Source organism: Mytilus californianus, unplaced genomic scaffold (assembly GCF_021869535.1).
Source record: "Mytilus californianus isolate M0D057914Y unplaced genomic scaffold, xbMytCali1.0.p SCAF_3, whole genome shotgun sequence".
NCBI classification, from domain to species: domain Eukaryota; kingdom Metazoa; phylum Mollusca; class Bivalvia; order Mytilida; family Mytilidae; genus Mytilus; species Mytilus californianus.
The window spans coordinates 57463660-57486234 of NW_026262679.1; the positions used below are offsets into that span (position 1 = coordinate 57463660).

Below are 22575 nucleotides of genomic sequence, written 5' to 3' on the forward strand. Positions count from 1 at the left end.
TGAGACCAGCCTGCAATACTATTCTAGAGATAGATGGCATTCTATAAAAAGCTGCTGGAAACTAGTTATATTAGGAATTATTTGCATAGAGGTCGTCATGACGGCTTTTGGACTGTATAGTTTATATTTAGTCACTAATACAAACCCTATACACGCTGTCGGCACTTTTCTACATTTTTAAATCCATGCTATGTACGTATTATTGTTTGGGGAAAATGGGGGAATGTAGAAAACTTATTACAAATGACATTTCACATCCTAAATTTTACGGTAATATTGCACTAAAAGCACGGAAATCACTAAGTGATCCGTGTAAACTTATCGAGCCTTTAAACAAAGTTATAAGTAAAGGTTATCTTATTGATGTTGTAATAAGATCTTTGAATTTTGTTTTCATTGGCACTAACATCGATTTTTTCATCAACAATTAAAACATGACTAAATTTGTATTTTTTTCGAATGGTTTTTTGGGATGTATATATACACATCCACGTTTATTTTCTATATAAAAATTGTTTTATCTATACACAACATCCTGATACATTTTTATTATCAGGTTAAATCCCAACTATCCTACTGCCTGTCGTTACTTTTATTTTGGCATTGCACAACTTCCACAAGTCATGTCTTCTTCCTGGGACTATACCGTAATAGTCCCAGCTTCCTTGACTGTCCAAGGCGTTAAAACACTAAATCCCTGCCTGGGATGTGTTTTAATTGATTTTAGTCTCTGATGCATGATTTTTTATTATTAATTGTTTTTGGTTTTTAACTAGCTTTCAGTAACTGCGAGTACTCTCAAATCGTACTTTCGTGTTAATTTGACCTGTTGACACAATTTGTAATGCATTTCTGATTCAATGTTTACTTATTTGTGTTATATCTCGTCTTACTATTTTAAATATGTACCACCTTTGATTTTTAGTATTTAGTATGACGAAAAAAAAATCACCTCTGTACTCGTACTATGAATAACAAACTTTTTTTGTTAACAAATGTTTCTGTACTAACAACAACATTATTATATTTAAATTTACCTGTGTAAGTTACCTTATTTAACGCCATTTTGTCATAGGTTAAAGTTGTATTTTTGACATTGAAACATCTTTTTTATTTATATTGTGTCATAGATCAAACGTATTCGTTCAGTGTATATTTTATACTTGTTTTTGTGTATTGTGTTTTTGATCGAGTTAAGCCATTTCAATTGATATTTTATTGTGTGTCTTTTTATCGGTTGTCATGTTATGCCACTGTTTCGGGTTAGTGTGGAGGTTGGCGCCTGTTAAAACGTTTTAACCGCTGCATTTTTATGCACCTGTCCTAAGTCAGGAGCCTTTGTTCAGTGGTTGTCGTTTGTTGATGTGGTTCATAAGTGTTTCTCGTTTCTCGGTTTTTATATAGATTAGACAGTTGGTTTTCCTGAAAAGATTGAACTATTAAAGGTAAACAAAATCGGAGCATTGGTCGGATATCAATTATTTGAGGTATATGTATAAACCCTTACTCTTATGTCATGAGGGTGCAGTTATATTAAGTATCTTTTCAGAAACAGATTAAACCGTCAAGCAAAGGTAATAATCAAAATATTTTAATTTAAACACGCAAGAACCAGAAATCATTTTGTTGCCCTGTTACAATAGTTTTTGTGCATCAATCAGGACATCCTGTCCTTAGCCTGAATTGCATCATGTTAAAGCTTTATGGTTACAGATTAGTGAGATTACCATTAACTTGTGGTTTAAATGAGAAATGCACACACATTGTGGGTGTTTTGATACTCCTGCGTGAGCTGTGAATCACTGTGTATCATCGCCACCGGAAATTGGGTACTAACGAAGCGGAGAGAAATGGAAAAAAAAGTAAACAAGGTAAGAATTCATTCAATTTAAAGCATTTCTACTGATTTGACGAGGGTACCGCTTAAGAAATGATTTTCTGATATATAATTCTTTAAATTATTAGGCCGATAAGTACAAAATTAAGGCAATATTTTGTGTTATACTCCAAATCTTGCCACTTAGTACCTGAAAATTTCGAGGTCGATTGTCCTCTGTCGCCCCATTGGCAAGATATTCAACTGTTTTTCATTATTTTTCCAGACACGTTTTTAGATTATGATAGTGTGACATCATATTGACTGAAATCTGTTGTCATAAAGATGTTTTTAAAGAATATGGACCAAAACATTGTTTGTTTATTGTACGGCGAATTGCAGGACGTTGTACGGCGAATTGCAAAATAACAACTTTTGTCTGTACGGCGTCTTGCAATAAATTGTAATTTAAAGATGAAATTAATCACTGTTTAGATAATATCAAGTGACGAAATTTTGGCTGTATCAAAGCTTTACCGGCTTACAAATGTACAAAATTAACTACTTATCAAATATTATAAAATATATGCCGTTAATTTCGTTCAGAAGTCGTCGTTGCGTACCTCTATTTGACTTTGTGTTTTTAAAGACAAAAAGGTTTTTTTCAACCATATTATCCAAAATACATTCATATATCGTTATACTACTAACGATTGTTGTCTTATTTGTTGTCAGGGTGAAATTTTGTAAGTTCAATAAAAAAAACCGACCATTCATCTTTTGTTGGCGCTGTTTTTTTTTTTTAAATATAAACAGTGGAGATGTTGTATAATTGCAAATAAGATAACTATCCATCAGGGTCAAATAAAGTGTATGTAAGCAATTATATGCTATCGTTTGGCCTTCAACAACGAAAAATCGTACCTTACAGTCGGCTATAAAAAGCCCCGACATGAAAATTGTGGAAGGATTCAACAAGAAAACTAACGGCCTAACTCATAACAAAACAATTAACGAAAAATAACAAATATGATAGAGATGAACCAACGACAACCACCAAACTACAGGCTCGTGGCTTCGGACAGACACATAAAGAATGTGCTGGGTTAAATAGATATAGGAAGATGTGGTATGAGTGCAAATGAGACAACTCTCCATCCAAGTCACAATTTATAAAAGTAAACCATTATAGGTCAAGGTACGGTCTTCAACATTGTTTATTGTTTATTTTTTAAATTTCTGAAATGAATAATTTGTTAAAAGAAAAGTGAAGAAAATACTTTGTTTTCATTGAAAATTAGGAGAAATAAATCATGAATCGTGTTTCGAATTAAATTTCTTGTTTCTTATTGAAAATAAAATTGTATTTTTTTTAGTTTCAGTAAATTCAATCAATCTTTTTATTTACAGGGAAAAAATAATAAAAGACTGTTGCTAAGGCTGTTTGGCCTAAACTTAAATGAGTAGATGGAGGGGTAGTGAAAAGGAGTGTATTCGTCCGAATTTTCATTGTTACAGTAGAACATTTTCATGATTACTATGTATAATATTTCTCAGTAAATTTTAATGTGATATTGTACCAATTAAAATTATATAATTAATACAAGTAAGACTTGCATTTGCCTTAAAAGATATAGCAGTACGTGACTATTTGTTTTCAAACACACCTTCTCTGTTTTGAAACTTATAAAGGTATGGATCTCGGCCTATCTGTTTGGTTGAATATAAATGTGAATTCACAGAGTTTCAAAATCAACAGTAAGCCCTATTTTTGTGTGTGTGTAAATAATCTAATCTTTAGATAGATGCTAAAATTAAAATCATTTTTCTTAATACGAAGAAAAAATTGCAACTTAAGCACGCCTGAATGTAAAAAGGTGTACCCGACTTATTCGTTCACGATAAGAATTTACCGATTTCGGTATTTTAACAAAACTGTTTACGAGGGCAAATAAATAAATGAACGCTATCAATTCAACATATAAATTTACGTGGATTTTTCCAAAAGAATTTATGAGTATGCACCATCAGGATTCAAAAATATTTTAACCTGTCCTTATTAGATGTTATTTCATTATAATTCTTAAAACTTACAAGTCGAAGATGCTAGCTTTTGTGAATTGTATTATTAAGTATATAATATTAAGATGACAACCAAAAAAACTTCATACAAGGTCATCTTTATTCTCAAGTAGAAAGTTTATATAAATAGTTTATGCCGTAGCCACAGCCGGATTTGTATCCCTTGTGTCGGATTCTTCTTTCATTCTTTCCAAAAATGATTAATCTAAGGTTAATTTTTTTTTAAAATTTAAACAGTGTTAGCCACCGAGCTTGTTCATTTCTTACTATATAGAGATGAAGTTTTTTTTTTAGAAAATTAATGTTCTTTATTCTAATATATTGGCTGTATCTGCATTTTACAAATAAGACAATAACATTAATTGAAAAAGGAGACGTGGAATGGTTTTCACTGAGAGGACTTTCAAACAAAGTCCAAATGAAATAGATTTGACCAACTATTGGTTACTATACACTTCACAATGAACAAAACCCATACCGTATCAAAATTGCCTGATTTATGACAAAATCATAAAACAAATATGTCAGGCAGCAACTTACGACAGCCGCTATATTACATGTTCCTGACCAGGGACAGACACATATATATTGAGGCGGGCTTAAACATGTTTGTGAGCACCCAAACCTCCCTTAACATGGTGCCGTGATGTAGCAATACAACATTTTTTTTTGCAGAGAATGATAATTCATTTATATTTCATTTTATCTGAGAGTTGAAAGAGAATTCATTCACTTAATGGTTCTAAATATTCAATGCTGAAAAATTCTCCTGCCATTACCTCCTTCCTTCCCTCCACCCACAACCCATCCCCGAAATGTTCATCACTTATATGCAAATGCTGACTAATGTTGTATGGTTAAAACATTTGGTTGAGGCAATCTAAAGTTTGAGAACAGAAACGACAGCTTTAGCTTTTTTTCATTTATAAAAGGGCATAACTCAAGAATGGTAACAGTGACGCTACCCAATTTATAACTTGATCTGTGTTTTGTGGTGATAAGCATTTCGTGTACGTTTTAAAACATTTGGTTAAGGCATACTAAAGTTAAAGAACGGAAACCAATTATTAGGACTTTCTGGACGGACGGTAGAGACGGGTCGGACGGACATGGGTAACATTTAACGCTACGTTAGGGCAGAACAACAGGTCAGTAAAACAGTGACATGCCTTTCTGAAAGTTACAACATCTGCCAGCTTTTGTATATGCCGTATTCATATTGTATACATCAGGTATGTAAAAGATATAATAGGACTGTGTTCAAGCCTTATATTGTGTATACATCTTAAATGGTGTCAAGCGAATTGTATTTTTATCAAATGCATAATTAGATATTTGAACCTAATACTTTATTTTCTTTAAAAAGACGGCAAATAAATATTTTGAAATTAGCAAGTTGCCATACAGTTGAAAACAAGTTGCCATACAGTTGAAAACAAGTTGCCATACAGTAAATTTGTCAACATGAGCAAGTTGCCGTACCCTAGACTTTATTTTTTATGGTCTATATTCTTTAAAAACGTTCATTTTGACAACAAATTTCAGTAAATATGATGCCACACTATAATAATCTAAAAAAGTGTCTGGAAAAATAATGAAAAACAGTTGAATATCTTGCCAATGGGGCGACAGAGGACGATCGACCTCGAAATTTTCAGGTACTAAGTGGCAAGTTCTTGAGTATAACACAAAATCTTGTCTTAATTTTGTACTTATCGGCCTAATACTTAAAAGAATTATATATCAGAAAATCATTTCTTAAGCGGTACCCTCGTCAAATCAGTAGAAATGCTTTAAATTGAATGAATTCTTACCTTGTTTACTTTTTTTTCCATTTCTCTCCGCTTCGTTAGTACCCAATTTCCGGTGGCGATGATACACAGTGTGAATGTTTCTTTAATAATATTGACCTGGCAAGTTGAAGAAATTGAATTCAAATTATTTTAAATTTTGATTTACTCTGATAATGTGGAAAAAAATCCATTATCATTTTCGCGGGAAATAAATAATTGCAGAACCAAATGTTGGTTTACTGGCGATGTTAATCAGACAGAGAGTTCAATGAAATAAAAGTACAGAAGCTGCACAACAACCTTAATTACTATTCGAAGTCTGCATTACTTAATTCTTGATATGAAAATGCAAGGATGTGTTCTACCCCTGCATGCCTAGCTTTCTCCATTTTCCTTTCGTCTTGTTTTTTTTTTTTTGCCATAATCTGCCTCATCAGTAGTTACGGCCCTGCGAATCCGGCAGCATTTAATATTTTGCGACAAAATACCTCTGATCGTAGATTTAACGGTTCATCGGTTCATTAGACCACACTGCCATTACAATCTCTGTTTTAATTGGTCACTATTTTTGGCGGTTTTTTTTCTATTGTTCTAATTTTTCAACTCCTACCATGATGGAATTCATTCTGAAGGTCAGTTTTATTCTTTCTATATTAATGACATACTAATGGTCTAGTAATAGTTCATTGGTGTTACTTACACACAGAATCAAAGTTTATTTTAGCAGAGACATATAGACACATATATATGTCTCATATTTTAGTAACTATCGAAAAGGAGAGTTAATCCATTATAAAATGACAATCAGAAAAGAAGATTTTACGGTCATACTTCATAACTCAGTAATCTTATTTAGATTTGTTATACTATGATATTTAGTCTGGTTTATATAGGACTTGTATTTACCAATTGATTGACTGAACGTTTCGGATCGAGTAGACCGGTTCGACCTATAATATTAGACTTCGTAGGTTCTTACTTCATATCGTTTGCATTCATCGTTTTTTTTTTATCGGTTATTTTTGTTTACTATCAATGTTCGTGGTTCAGCATGGATAGTAAAAAAATATCCGATAAAAAACGTTGAATGCGAACGATATGAACCTATATACGAAGTCTTAAATTATAGGACTAGTAGACCGGTATGAATGCTATTTTGTGTAAATCGATTGGAAATAACACGGCATAGAAATAAATAGAAATAAGAATAGTTCTATAAATGATCAAATGGGTTAAATTTGAATTTTTATCATAAACAGAATTTTTTTTTTGTAAACTGATGAATTGAGCCCTTTTCAACTTATTTTTATAGCTTTGTTCCTATGTTGTACTGTACAACACTATCCTAGGTTAGGGGAGGGTTGGCACCTTCAAACTAGCTTAACCCTGCCACATTCCTACGTCAGGAGCCTATAATTCAGTAGCAGTTGGTTTTTGCTGTATTTCATTTTGTTTTTTTCTTTCGTGGTTTTGTACTTAAATCAGGCTGTTTTCTCATTTGAATTGTTAAGCATTTGTCATTTCGGGGCCTTTCATATCTGACTATGCGGTATGGGTTTTGCTCATTGTTAAAGGCCTTACAGCAACCTATAGTTGTTAACTTCTATGTCATTTGGTCTCTGGTGGAAAGGTTGGGAACAAACCCTCTATATGGTGTTTATACCTGTATAGAGGAATAACCCTTCTAAAGAAAGATAATTATCCCTCTATAGAGGGATATAATTGTTTATATAAAAAAGAAGATGTGGTATGATTGCAAATGAGACAACTCTCCACAAGAGTCCAAATGACACAGAAATTAACAACTATAGGTCACTGTTAGGTCTTCAACAATGAGCAAAGTCCATACCGCATAGTTAGCTATAAAAGGCCCCGAATTGACAAATGTAAAACAATTCAAACAAGTAAACAAATGGCCTTATTTATATATACAAAATAATGAACGAAAAAAACAAATATGTAACACAGCAACAAACAATAACCACTGAATTACAGGCCTGGACTTAAGACAGGCACATACAGAATGTGGCGGGGTTAAAATAGTTGGAAGGAGCCAACCCTCTCCTAACCTGGGACAGTGGTGTAACAGTACAACATAAGAACAAACAATAAAAAACAGTTGAAAAAGGCTCATCAGATGGATACAAATAGAAAAACATCTAACAAAAACACAGAGTTGACGTGGACGGGTACTTATACATCCCAACAACAAAGAGACATTAAGTCCAGATCTGAGAGTACTTGCAGTTACTGACAGCTAGCTCAAAGCCAATAACAACTAATAAAAAAAAACATCCATCTAAGACTAAATTATCAATCAGTTCACATCCAACATCCAATGGATTTAGTGTAAAGACGTCAAAAACAGTCAGAGAAAAACATGACCTTGGCAATACCCAGATACAGGATTATTATTATTATGAGACGGATTAAAAGCAAAACATGGCAAATGTGCATTTTCTACTTATTATGGCAGTAACCTGCAACATTTAATGCACCAATTGTTGTACTTAATGTAATATGCACATGTCTAGTTTACTGCTAAACTGAATGAATATACAATCTATTGTTCATGTTAATTGAAAGCTGTGATGATCAGGTAAATTCCACTTAGTTATGCCTCAATGAACAGATTTCTACATTTTTTTTTAACAATTTTAGTTTCAATCACTGTGATAAATCCTTTCAATCTGATAAATCTGCTTCAGGGCAGTTGTAACTCATTTATAGAAACTCTTTGTTTTGAATTATAGGTTAGATAATACTTGGTCGTAGCCGAGGGTTTTATATATTCATAAAACATGACCAAGTATTGTCTGACCAATTTAGAACATACTCAGACCTTCGAGTGACATAACAAATTTGGCTGCTCTTTGTAATAATCAAACTTTGATATTAGCTCACTTTGAGTGTTAACATGTTTAGAAAAAGGAAATGGTCATTTCAACAGATGGAATGAAAGAGCAATGAGATAGTTTTGTGATTACAAAAAAGAATAAATTATTGAAAAATGGAGATTGCTTCTGCTTCAGGTACAATTTAATCTTATATATCTAAAATTCCTTCATTTTAAAATGCACAAAATGTTGTATAAATCAGCTTTTCTAAAATTGTATAATTTTCAATATGGGCAAAACTTCAATAAATTTTAATTTTCAATCGTTTCAACTTCAGATGCTTACTCTTTTTTAAAGATGAATGTATTGGTTTTTTTTTCTTCTCAAAAACTTCCTTTGATTTTTGTCGAGCCTTCGACTTTAGTCGAAAAAGCGAGACATAGCGATCCTACATTCCGTCGGCGTCGTCGTCGGCGGCAACCACAAATATTCACTCTGTGGTTAAAGTTTTTGAAATTTTAATAACTTTCTTAAACTATCCTGGATTTCTACCAAACTTGGACAGAAGCTTGTTTATGATCATAAGATAGTTTCAAGAAGTAAATTTTGTAAAAATAAAATTCCATTTTTTCCGTATTTACTTATATATGGACTTAGTTTTTCTGCCGGTAAATATTACATTCACTCTGTGGTTAAAGTTTTTAAAATTTTAATAACTTTCTTAAACTATCCTGGGTTTGTACCAAACTTGGACAGAAGCTTGTTTATGATCATAAGATAGTATCTAGAAGTAAATTTTGTAAAAAAATAAATCCATTTTTTCCTTATTTTACTTTTAAATGGACTTAGATTTTCGGCCAGGAAACAACACATTCACTCTGTGGTTAAAGTTTTTAAAATTTTAATAACTTTCTTATACTATTTTGGATTTGTACCAAACTTGGACAGAAGCTTGTTTATGATCAAAAGCTAGTATCTAGAAGGAAATTTTGTAAAAAAATAAATCTATTTTTTCAGTATTTTACTTTTAAATGGACTTAGATTTTCTGCCAGGAAACAACATATTCACTTTGTGGTTAAAGTTTTTAAAATTTTAATAACTTTCTTATACTATTTTGGATTTGTACCAAACTTGGACAGAAGCTTGTTTATGATCAAATGCTAGTATCTAGAAGGAAATTTTGTTTTCTTCCAGTTAACATTACATTCAGTCTGCAGTTAAAGTTTTTAAACATTTATTAGATTCATAAACTATCCTGGAATTTTACCAAACTTGGACAGAAGCTTCTTACAATCAAAAGATAGTATCAAGAGGAATATTTTTATTGATTTACTTCCTCATTTTTGTTGAGCCTGCGATTAACAGAAAAAGTAGGCGAGACACTGGGTTCCGTGGAACCCTTACGAATTTTTTTTATCAACAGGCATTGTTTCTGAAAACATTGAATTGAGGTCTGGTATAAAATATGGGTTAAGGTTCATCTATACACTTCAACAAAAATGGCTGTGTTTACACCATGAAATTTTCTCTGAATGCAGACAAAACTGTGTAATTCTAATAGTTTTAAATCCTGGCAGCACCTGGATATATACAAGCTGTATTCATTTTGTGTTTTAAAAAGAAAAAACTTTTGTGGATTTTGCTAAACATTTTCTTTCCTTGCCACAGGTGGTGTAAAAATAAAGTCATGTGAAATCTTTGAGATGGTCCCCCTCAGGTAATGATTGTATTGTATCATATTGATTGATATGGACAATAGAGGGACAATAGAAATCTACTCACAACAAAGGTGATTTAAATAGTGTAAATGAGTGGACTGTATCAAAGAAAACTCGGGTGTTTGTTTATTTCACCATCTTTTGTGGCAAGGAAAGAAAATGTTCATCAAAATCCATAAAGTGTTTTAACTCTTTAGAACATAAATTGGATATTACATTAATTATCTAGGTGCTGCCAGGCATTAAAACTTAAAATAACACAGTTTTGTCTGTACTCAGAGAAATTTCATGGTGTAAACACAGACATTTTTGTTAAAGTGTATTGATGAACCTTAAATATTACATGTATTTTACCTACACCTTTGCCCCCTTTTGATTTTTTTTTCCGGGGTCTATATATGTACCATAAAATAAAATTAACAATGTTGAAATTTCAACTAAGATACCAGCCCCAGGATATTTACGTCGGAACATTTTACACATGATTTGGAAAGTAAGTATATTTTTTTTTAATTTATTAATAGTTGTCTGATAGATATTACAATAATTTTGAATATGTATTACAGATAGACTGGAGCCCAGAGAAGAAAAGTACAGTCCTAGACATGGACATGATTTAATTGTAGATGCCTAGATGATGATGTAGGTATTTTGTCATTACAATGGTACTTAAACTGTTAATAGTTGTAAGGTAATAAAATCAGTTTCCCCTGGAGAAACAGCTTGAAAACTTATTACAAATTAGTCCAAAATTTCTTTTTCAAATTTATACTCTAATGAAAAAAGTATACTTGTACTCCAATTTAGGATTTGAATTAAAACATGCATCACATTAATTTCTGAATTAATTTTAACAGCAGGTATTTTGAAAGGAAAAAAAAATTAAAGTAGCAAATTTTTTAAGTTTTATATTTGGTTCAATATTTTTGAACTTATTTTGTTTTTGTTTCAGATACCAGCACCAGGATATTTACGTCAGGACAGGTAACATATGCATCGGAAAGTAAGTATATTTTTTTTTTTCATTTATTAATAGTTGTGTGATAGATATTACAATAATTTTGAATATGTTTTACAGATAGACGGGAGCCAAGAGAGAAGAAGAAAAAATACAGTCCTAGACCTTGAAACGATTTAATTGTAGACGCCTAGATGATGATGTATGTATTTTGTCGTTACAATTGTACTTAAACTGTTAATAGTTGTAAGGTGATAAAATCAGACTTTTCCCTGGAGAAACTGCTTGAAAATTTATTACAAATTAGTCCAAAATTTCTTTTTCAAATTTATACTCTAATGAAAAAAGTATACTTGTACTCCAATTTAGGATTTGAATTAAAACATGCATCACATTAATTTCTGAATTAATTTTAACAGCAAATAGTCTTTTAACATTGACAATTTAGAAACCCTGTCTCTAATAGTCTCACCTGAACGAAAGTAAAGTTTCCGATTGTCAATTTGGATATCTACATATTTAGTTGATTTTTTAAAAAGTAATTTGGAAAATATGACTTGATTTAGATTGTTTGAAATTCAGTTGAATGTTATTCATTTCTGTTCTAAATATATACATCAGATTGTTTTGGTTAGCCACCAACTTCTGATAATTTGACGTGCACATTAATTTCAGAAATAATGATTATATCAATAAACCGTCTTCATTACTGATTGAAATATAGATTTAAAATGAAAATAAGTTAATGATATACAGTCAAAAAGAGCAACTGACCAATGATGATGGCTGCCATTAATGCCAGTTTTTCTTTATAGGTATTTTGAAAGAAAAAAAATTAAAGTAGCAAATTTTTTAAGTTTTATATTTGGTTCAATATTTTTGAACTTATTTTGTTTTTGTTTCAGATACCAGCCCCAGGATATTTACGTCAGGACAGGTAACATATGCATCGGAAAGTAAGTATATTTTTTTTTTCATTCATTAATAGTTGTCTGATAGATATTACAATAATTTTGAATATGTTTTACAGATAGACGGGAGCCAAGAGAGAAGAAGAAAAAAATACAGTCCTAGACATTGAGACGATTTAATTGTAGACGCCTAGATGATGATGTATGTATTTTGTCATTACAATTGTACTTAAACTGTTAATACTTGTAAGGTGATAAAATCAGACTTTTCCCTGGAGAAACTGCTTGAAAATTTATTACAAATTAGTCCAAAATTTCTTTTTCAAATTTATACTCTAATGAAAAAAGTATACTTGTACTCCAATTTAGGATTTGAATTAAAACATGCATCACATTAATTTCTGAATTAATTTTAACAGCAAATAGTCTTTTAACATTGACAATTTGGAAACCCTTTCTCTAATAGTCTCACCTGAACGAAAGTAAAGTTTCCGATTGTCAATTTGGATATCTACATATTTAGTTGATTTTTTAAAAAGTAATTTGGAAAATATGACTTGATTTAGATTGTTTGAAATTCAGTTGAATTTTAATCATTTCTGTTCAAAATGTATACATCAGATTGTTTTGGTTAGCCACCAACTTCTGATAATTTGACGTGCACATTAATTTTCGGAAATAATGATTATATCAATAAACCGTCTTCATTACTGATTGAAATATAGATTTAAAATGAAAATAAGTTAATGATATACAGTCAAAAAGAGCAACTGACCAATGATGATGGCTGCCATTAATGCCAGTTTTTCTTTATAGGTATTTTGAAAGAAAAAAAATTAAAGTAGCAAATTTTTTAAGTTTTATATTTGGTTCAATATTTTTGAACTTATTTTGTTTTTGTTTCAGATACCAGCCCCAGGATATTTACGTCAGGACAGGTAACATATGCATCGGAAAGTAAGTATATTTTTTTTTCATTCATTAATAGTTGTCTGATAGATATTACAATAATTTTGAATATGTTTTACAGATAGACGGGAGCCAAGAGAGAAGAAGAAAAAAATACAGTCCTAGACATTGAGACGATTTAATTGTAGACGCCTAGATGATGATGTATGTATTTTGTCGTTACAATTGTACTTAAACTGTTAATACTTGTAAGGTGATAAAATCAGACTTTTCCCTGGAGAAACTGCTTGCAAATTTATTACAAATTAGTCCAAAATTTCTTTTTCAAATTTATACTCTAATGAAAAAAGTATACTTGTACTCCAATTTAGGATTTGAATTAAAACATGCATCACATAAATTTCTGAATTAATTTTAACAGCAAATAGTCTTTTAACATTGACAATTTGGAAACCCTTTCTCTAATAGTCTCACCTGAACGAAAGTAAAGTTTCCGATTGTCAATTTGGATATCTACATATTTAGTTGATTTTTTAAAAAGTAATTTGGAAAATATGACTTGATTTAGATTGTTTGAAATTCAGTTGAATTTTAATCATTTCTGTTCAAAATGTATACATCAGATTGTTTTGGTTAGCCACCAACTTCTGATAATTCGACGTGCACATTAATTTCGGAAATAATGATTATATCAATAAACCGTCTTCATTACTGATTGAAATATAGATTTAAAATGAAAATAAGTTAATGATATACAGTCAAAAAGAGCAACTGACCAATGAAGATGGCTGCCATTAATGCCAGTTTTTCTTTATAGGTATTTTGAAAGAAAGAAAAATTAAAGTAGCAAATTTTTTAAGTTTTATATTTGGTTCAATATTTTTGAACTTATTTTGTTTTTGTTTCAGATACCAGCCCCAGGATATTTACGTCAGGACAGGTAACATATGCATCGGAAAGTAAGTATATTTTTTTTTCATTTATTAATAGTTGTCTGATAGATATTACAATAATTTTGAATATGTTTTACAGATAGACGGGAGCCAAGAGAGAAGAAGAAAAAAATACAGTCCTAGACATTGAGACGATTTAATTGTAGACGCCTAGATGATGATGTATGTATTTTGTCGTTACAATTGTACTTAAACTGTTAATAGTTGTAAGGTGATAAAATCAGACTTTTCCCTGGAGAAACTGCTTGAAAATTTATTACAAATTAGTCCAAAATTTCTTTTTCAAATTTATACTCTAATGAAAAAAGTATACTTGTACTCCAATTTAGGATTTGAATTAAAACATGCATCACATTAATTTCTGAATTAATTTTAACAGCAAATAGTCTTTTAACATTGACAATTTGGAAACCCTTTCTCTAATAGTCTCACCTGAACGAAAGTAAAGTTTCCAATTGTCAATTTGGATATCTACATATTTAGTTGTTTTTTTAAAAAGTAATTTGGAAAATATGACTTGATTTAGATTGTTTGAAATTCAGTTGAATTTTAATCATTTCTGTTCAAAATGTATACATCAGATTGTTTTGGTTAGCCACCAACTTCTGATAATTTGACGTGCACATTAATTTCGGAAATAATGATTATATCAATAAACCGTCTTCATTACTGATTGAAATATAGATTTAAAATGAAAATAAGTTAATGATATACAGTCAAAAAGAGCAACTGACCAATGATGATGGCTGCCATTAATGCCAGTTTTTCTTTATAGGTATTTTGAAAGAAAAAAAATTAAAGTAGCAAATTTTTTAAGTTTTATATTTGGTTCAATATTTTTGAACTTATTTTGTTTTTGTTTCAGATACCAGCCCCAGGATATTTACGTCAGGACAGGTAACATATGCATCGGAAAGTAAGTATATTTTTTTTTCATTCATTAATAGTTGTCTGATAGATATTACAATAATTTTGAATATGTTTTACAGATAGACGGGAGCCAAGAGAGAAGAAGAAAAAAATACAGTCCTAGACATTGAGACGATTTAATTGTAGACGCCTAGATGATGATGTATGTATTTTGTCGTTACAATTGTACTTAAACTGTTAATACTTGTAAGGTGATAAAATCAGACTTTTCCCTGGAGAAACTGCTTGAAAATTTATTACAAATTAGTCCAAAATTTCTTTTTCAAATTTATACTCTAATGAAAAAAGTATACTTGTACTCCAATTTAGGATTTGAATTAAAACATGCATCACATTAATTTCTGAATTAATTTTAACAGCAAATAGTCTTTTAACATTGACAATTTGGAAACCCTTTCTCTAATAGTCTCACCTGAACGAAAGTAAAGTTTCCGATTGTCAATTTGGATATCTACATATTTAGTTGATTTTTTAAAAAGTAATTTGGAAAATATGACTTGATTTAGATTGTTTGAAATTCAGTTGAATTTTAATCATTTCTGTTCAAAATGTATACATCAGATTGTTTTGGTTAGCCACCAACTTCTGATAATTTGACGTGCACATTAATTTCGGAAATAATGATTATATCAATAAACCGTCTTCATTACTGATTGAAATATAGATTTAAAATGAAAATAAGTTAATGATATACAGTCAAAAAGAGCAACTGACCAATGATGATGGCTGCCATTAATGCCAGTTTTTCTTTATAGGTATTTTGAAAGAAAAAAAATTAAAGTAGCAAATTTTTTAAGTTTTATATTTGGTTCAATATTTTTGAACTTATTTTGTTTTTGTTTCAGATACCAGCCCCAGGATATTTACGTCAGGACAGGTAACATATGCATCGGAAAGTAAGTATATTTTTTTTTCATTCATTAATAGTTGTCTGATAGATATTACAATAATTTTGAATATGTTTTACAGATAGACGGGAGCCAAGAGAGAAGAAGAAAAAAATACAGTCCTAGACATTGAGACGATTTAATTGTAGACGCCTAGATGATGATGTATGTATTTTGTCGTTACAATTGTACTTAAACTGTTAATACTTGTAAGGTGATAAAATCAGACTTTTCCCTGGAGAAACTGCTTGCAAATTTATTACAAATTAGTCCAAAATTTCTTTTTCAAATTTATACTCTAATGAAAAAAGTATACTTGTACTCCAATTTAGGATTTGAATTAAAACATGCATCACATAAATTTCTGAATTAATTTTAACAGCAAATAGTCTTTTAACATTGACAATTTGGAAACCCTTTCTCTAATAGTCTCACCTGAACGAAAGTAAAGTTTCCGATTGTCAATTTGGATATCTACATATTTAGTTGATTTTTTAAAAAGTAATTTGGAAAATATGACTTGATTTAGATTGTTTGAAATTCAGTTGAATTTTAATCATTTCTGTTCAAAATGTATACATCAGATTGTTTTGGTTAGCCACCAACTTCTGATAATTTGACGTGCACATTAATTTCGGAAATAATGATTATATCAATAAACCGTCTTCATTACTGATTGAAATATAGATTTAAAATGAAAATAAGTTAATGATATACAGTCAAAAAGAGCAACTGACCAATGATGATGGCTGCCATTAATGCCAGTTTTTCTTTATAGGTATTTTGAAAGAAAAAAAATTAAAGTAGCAAATTTTTTAAGTTTTATATTTGGTTCAATATTTTTGAACTTATTTTGTTTTTGTTTCAGATACCAGCCCCAGGATATTTACGTCAGGACAGGTAACATATGCATCGGAAAGTAAGTATATTTTTTTTTCATTCATTAATAGTTGTCTGATAGATATTACAATAATTTTGAATATGTTTTACAGATAGACGGGAGCCAAGAGAGAAGAAGAAAAAAATACAGTCCTAGACATTGAGACGATTTAATTGTAGACGCCTAGATGATGATGTATGTATTTTGTCGTTACAATTGTACTTAAACTGTTAATACTTGTAAGGTGATAAAATCAGACTTTTCCCTGGAGAAACTGCTTGCAAATTTATTACAAATTAGTCCAAAATTTCTTTTTCAAATTTATACTCTAATGAAAAAAGTATACTTGTACTCCAATTTAGGATTTGAATTAAAACATGCATCACATAAATTTCTGAATTAATTTTAACAGCAAATAGTCTTTTAACATTGACAATTTGGAAACCCTTTCTCTAATAGTCTCACCTGAACGAAAGTAAAGTTTCCGATTGTCAATTTGGATATCTACATATTTAGTTGATTTTTTAAAAAGTAATTTGGAAAATATGACTTGATTTAGATTGTTTGAAATTCAGTTGAATTTTAATCATTTCTGTTCAAAATGTATACATCAGATTGTTTTGGTTAGCCACCAACTTCTGATAATTCGACGTGCACATTAATTTCGGAAATAATGATTATATCAATAAACCGTCTTCATTACTGATTGAAATATAGATTTAAAATGAAAATAAGTTAATGATATACAGTCAAAAAGAGCAACTGACCAATGAAGATGGCTGCCATTAATGCCAGTTTTTCTTTATAGGTATTTTGAAAGAAAGAAAAATTAAAGTAGCAAATTTTTTAAGTTTTATATTTGGTTCAATATTTTTGAACTTATTTTGTTTTTGTTTCAGATACCAGCCCCAGGATATTTACGTCAGGACAGGTAACATATGCATCGGAAAGTAAGTATATTTTTTTTTCATTTATTAATAGTTGTCTGATAGATATTACAATAATTTTGAATATGTTTTACAGATAGACGGGAGCCAAGAGAGAAGAAGAAAAAAATACAGTCCTAGACATTGAGACGATTTAATTGTAGACGCCTAGATGATGATGTATGTATTTTGTCGTTACAATTGTACTTAAACTGTTAATAGTTGTAAGGTGATAAAATCAGACTTTTCCCTGGAGAAACTGCTTGAAAATTTATTACAAATTAGTCCAAAATTTCTTTTTCAAATTTATACTCTAATGAAAAAAGTATACTTGTACTCCAATTTAGGATTTGAATTAAAACATGCATCACATTAATTTCTGAATTAATTTTAACAGCAAATAGTCTTTTAACATTGACAATTTGGAAACCCTTTCTCTAATAGTCTCACCTGAACGAAAGTAAAGTTTCCAATTGTCAATTTGGATATCTACATATTTAGTTGTTTTTTTAAAAAGTAATTTGGAAAATATGACTTGATTTAGATTGTTTGAAATTCAGTTGAATTTTAATCATTTCTGTTCAAAATGTATACATCAGATTGTTTTGGTTAGCCACCAACTTCTGATAATTTGACGTGCACATTAATTTCGGAAATAATGATTATATCAATAAACCGTCTTCATTACTGATTGAAATATAGATTTAAAATGAAAATAAGTTAATGATATACAGTCAAAAAGAGCAATTGACCAATGATGATGGCTGCCATTAATGCCAGTTTTTCTTTATAGGTATTTTGAAAGAAAGAAAAATTAAAGTAGCAAATTTTTTAAGTTTTATATTTGGTTCAATATTTTTGAACTTATTTTGTTTTTGTTTCAGATACCAGCCCCAGGATATTTACGTCAGGACAGGTAACATATGCATCGGAAAGTAAGTATATTTTTTTTTCATTTATTAATAGTTGTCTGATAGATATTACAATAATTTTGAATATGTTTTACAGATAGACGGGAGCCAAGAAAGAAGAAGAAAAAAATACAGTCCTAGACATTGAGACGATTTAATTGTAGACACCTAGATGATGATGTATGTATTTTGTCGTTACAATTGTACTTAAACTGTTAATAGTTGTAAGGTGATAAAATCAGACTTTTCCCTGGAGAAACTGCTTGAAAATTTATTACAAATTAGTCCAAAATTTCTTTTTCAAATTTATACTCTAATGAAAAAAGTATACTTGTACTCCAATTTAGGATTTGAATTAAAACATGCATCACATTAATTTCTGAATTAATTTTAACAGCAAATAGTCTTTTAACATTGACAATTTGGAAACCCTTTCTCTAATAGTCTCACCTGAACGAAAGTAAAGTTTCCGATTGTCAATTTGGATATCTACATATTTAGTTGATTTTTTAAAAAGTAATTTGGAAAATATGACTTGATTTAGATTGTTTGAAATTCAGTTGAATTTTAATCATTTCTGTTCAAAATGTATACATCAGATTGTTTTGGTTAGCCACCAACTTCTGATAATTTGACGTGCACATTAATTTCGGAAATAATGATTATATCAATAAACCGTCTTCATTACTGATTGAAATATAGATTTAAAATGAAAATAAGTTAATGATATACAGTCAAAAAGAGCAATTGACCAATGATGATGGCTGCCATTAATGCCAGTTTTTCTTTATAGGTATTTTGAAAGAAAAAAAAATTAAAGTAGCAAATTTTTTAAGTTTTATATTTGGTTCAATATTTTTGAACTTATTTTGTTTTTGTTTCAGATACCAGCCCCAGGATATTTTCGTCAGGACAGGTAACATATGCATCGGAAAGTAAGTATATTTTTTTTTCATTTATTAATAGTTGTCTGATAGATATTACAATAATTTTGAATATGTTTTACAGATAAACGGGTGCCAAGAAAGAAGAAGAAAAAAATACAGTCCTAGACATTGAGACGATTTAATTGTAGACACCTAGATGATGATGTATGTATTTTGTCATTACAATTGTACTTAAACTGTTAATAGTTGTAAGGTAATAAAATCAGACTTTTCCCTGGAGAAACTGCTTCAAAATTTATTACAAATTAGTCCAAAATTTCTTTTTCAAATTTATACTCTAATGAAAAAAGTATACTTGTACTCCAATTTAGGATTTGAATTAAAACATGCATCACATTAATTTCTGAATTAATTTTAACAGCAAATAGTCTTTTAACATTGACAATTTGGAAACCCTTTCTCTAATAGTCTCACCTGAACGAAAGTAAAGTTTCCGATTGTCAATTTGGATATCTACATATTTAGTTGATTTTTTAAAAAGTAATTTGGAAAATATGACTTGATTTAGATTTTTTGAAATTCAGTTGAATTTTAATCATTTCTGTTCAAAATGTATACATCAGATTGTTTTGGTTAGCCACCAACTTCTGATAATTTGACGTGCACATTAATTTCGGAAATAATGATTATATCAATAAACCGTCTTCATTACTGATTGAAATATAGATTTAAAATGAAAATAAGTTAATGATATACAGTCAAAAAGAGCAATTGACCAATGATGATGGCTGCCATTAATGCCAGTTTTTCTTTATAGGTATTTTGAAAGAAAAAAAAATTAAAGTAGCAAATTTTTTAAGTTTTATATTTGGTTCAATATTTTTGAACTTATTTTGTTTTTGTTTCAGATACCAGCCCCAGGATATTTTCGTCAGGACAGGTAACATATGCATCGGAAAGTAAGTATATTTTTTTTTCATTTATTAATAGTTGTCTGATAGATATTACAATAATTTTGAATATGTTTTACAGATAGACGGGAGCCAAGAGAGAAGAAGAAAAAAATACAGTCCTAGACATTGAGACGATTTAATTGTAGACGCCTAGATGATGATGTATGTATTTTGTCGTTACAATTGTACTTAAACTGTTAATAGTTGTAAGGTGATAAAATCAGACTTTTCCCTGGAGAAACTGCTTGAAAATTTATTACAAATTAGTCCAAAATTTCTTTTTCAAATTTATACTCTAATGAAAAAGTATACTTGTACTCCAATTTAGGATTTGAATTAAAACATGCATCACATTAATTTCTGAATTAATTTTTACAGCAAATAGTCTTTTAACATTGACAATTTGGAAACCCTTTCTCTAATAGTCTCACCTGAACGAAAGTAAAGTTTCCGATTGTCAATTTGGATATCTACATATTTAGTTGATTTTTTAAAAAGTAATTTGGAAAATATGACTTGATTTAGATTGTTTGAAATTCAGTTGAATTTTAATCATTTCTGTTCAAAATGTATACATCAGATTGTTTTGGTTAGCCACCAACTTCTGATAATTTGACGTGCACATTAATTTCGGAAATAATGATTATATCAATAAACCGTCTTCATTACTGATTGAAATATAGATTTAAAATGAAAATAAGTTAATGATATACAGTCAAAAAGAGCAATTGACCAATGATGATGGCTGCCATTAATGCCAGTTTTTCTTTATAGGTATTTTGAAAGAAAAAAAAATTAAAGTAGCAAATTTTTTAAGTTTTATATTTGGTTCAATATTTTTGAACTTATTTTGTTTTTGTTTCAGATACCAGCCCCAGGATATTTACGTCAGGACAGGTAACATATGCATCGGAAAGTAAGTATATTTTTTTTTTCATTTATTAATAGTTGTCTGATAGATATTACAATAATTTTGAATATGTTTTACAGATAGACGGGAGCCAAGAGAGAAGAAGAAAAAAATACAGTCCTAGACATTGAGACGATTTAATTGTAGACGCCTAGATGATGATGTATGTATTTTGTCGTTACAATTGTACTTAAACTGTTAATAGTTGTAAGGTGATAAAATCAGACTTTTCCCTGGAGAAACTGCTTGAAAATTTATTACAAATTAGTCCAAAATTTCTTTTTCAAATTTATACTCTAATGAAAAAGTATACTTGTACTCCAATTTAGGATTTGAATTAAAACATGCATCACATTAATTTCTGAATTAATTTTTACAGCAAATAGTCTTTTAACATTGACAATTTGGAAACCCTTTCTCTAATAGTCTCACCTGAACGAAAGTAAAGTTTCCGATTGTCAATTTGGATATCTACATATTTAGTTGATTTGTTAAAAAGTAATTTGGAAAATGTGACTTGATTTAGATTGTTTGAAATTCAGTTGAATTTTAATCATTTCTGTTCAAAATGTATACATCAGATTGTTTTGGTTAGCCACCAACTTCTGATAATTTGACGTGCACATTAATTTCGGAAATAATGATTATATCAATAAACCGTCTTCATTACTGATTGAAATATAGATTTAAAATGAAAATAAGTTAATGATATACAGTCAAAAAGAGCAATTGACCAATGATGATGGCTGCCATTAATGCCAGTTTTTCTTTATAGGTATTTTGAAAGAAAGAAAAATTAAAGTAGCAAATTTTTTAAGTTTTATATTTGGTTCAATATTTTTGAACTTATTTTGTTTTTGTTTCAGATACCAGCCCCAGGATATTTACGTCAGGACAGGTAACATATGCATCGGAAAGTAAGTATATTTTTTTTTCATTTATTAATAGTTGTCTGATAGATATTACAATAATTTTGAATATGTTTTACAGATAGACGGGAGCCAAGAGAGAAGAAGAAAAAAATACAGTCCTAGACATTGAGACGATTTAATTGTAGACGCCTAGATGATGATGTATGTATTTTGTCGTTACAATTGTACTTAAACTGTTAATAGTTGTAAGGTAATAAAATCAGACTTTTCCCTGGAGAAACTGCTTGAAAATTTATTACAAATTAGTCCAAAATTTCTTTTTCAAATTTATACTCTAATGAAAAAGTATACTTGTACTCCAATTTAGGATTTGAATTAAAACATGCATCACATTAATTTCTGAATTAATTTTTACAGCAAATAGTCTTTTAACATTGACAA

General features: G+C 29.7%; 1 long non-coding RNA gene across 50 annotated transcripts in view; it reads left to right on the forward strand.

Annotated features, from left to right (window-relative positions):
* The first annotated feature begins 12105 nt into the window (after positions 1–12105).
* LOC127733046 (uncharacterized) overlaps positions 12106–22575 on the forward strand; it is a 38886-nt gene continuing 28416 nt past the window's right edge. For 7 of the 50 annotated variants that reach the window (XR_007996574.1, XR_007996572.1, XR_007996576.1 and 4 more), the window contains exons 1-5: positions 12107–12318; positions 13023–13229; positions 14844–15050; positions 15754–15960; positions 16664–16870. This is a non-coding gene — a long non-coding RNA (uncharacterized LOC127733046). Of the gene's footprint in view, positions 12319–13017; positions 13230–13915; positions 14141–14838; positions 15051–15748; positions 15961–16658; positions 16871–17559; positions 17782–18475; positions 18693–19538; positions 19604–20303; positions 20515–21217; positions 21426–22128; positions 22336–22575 lie in introns of those variants that run through there. The other 43 variants (XR_007996575.1, XR_007996586.1, XR_007996573.1 and 40 more) reach the window with 34 other exon arrangements.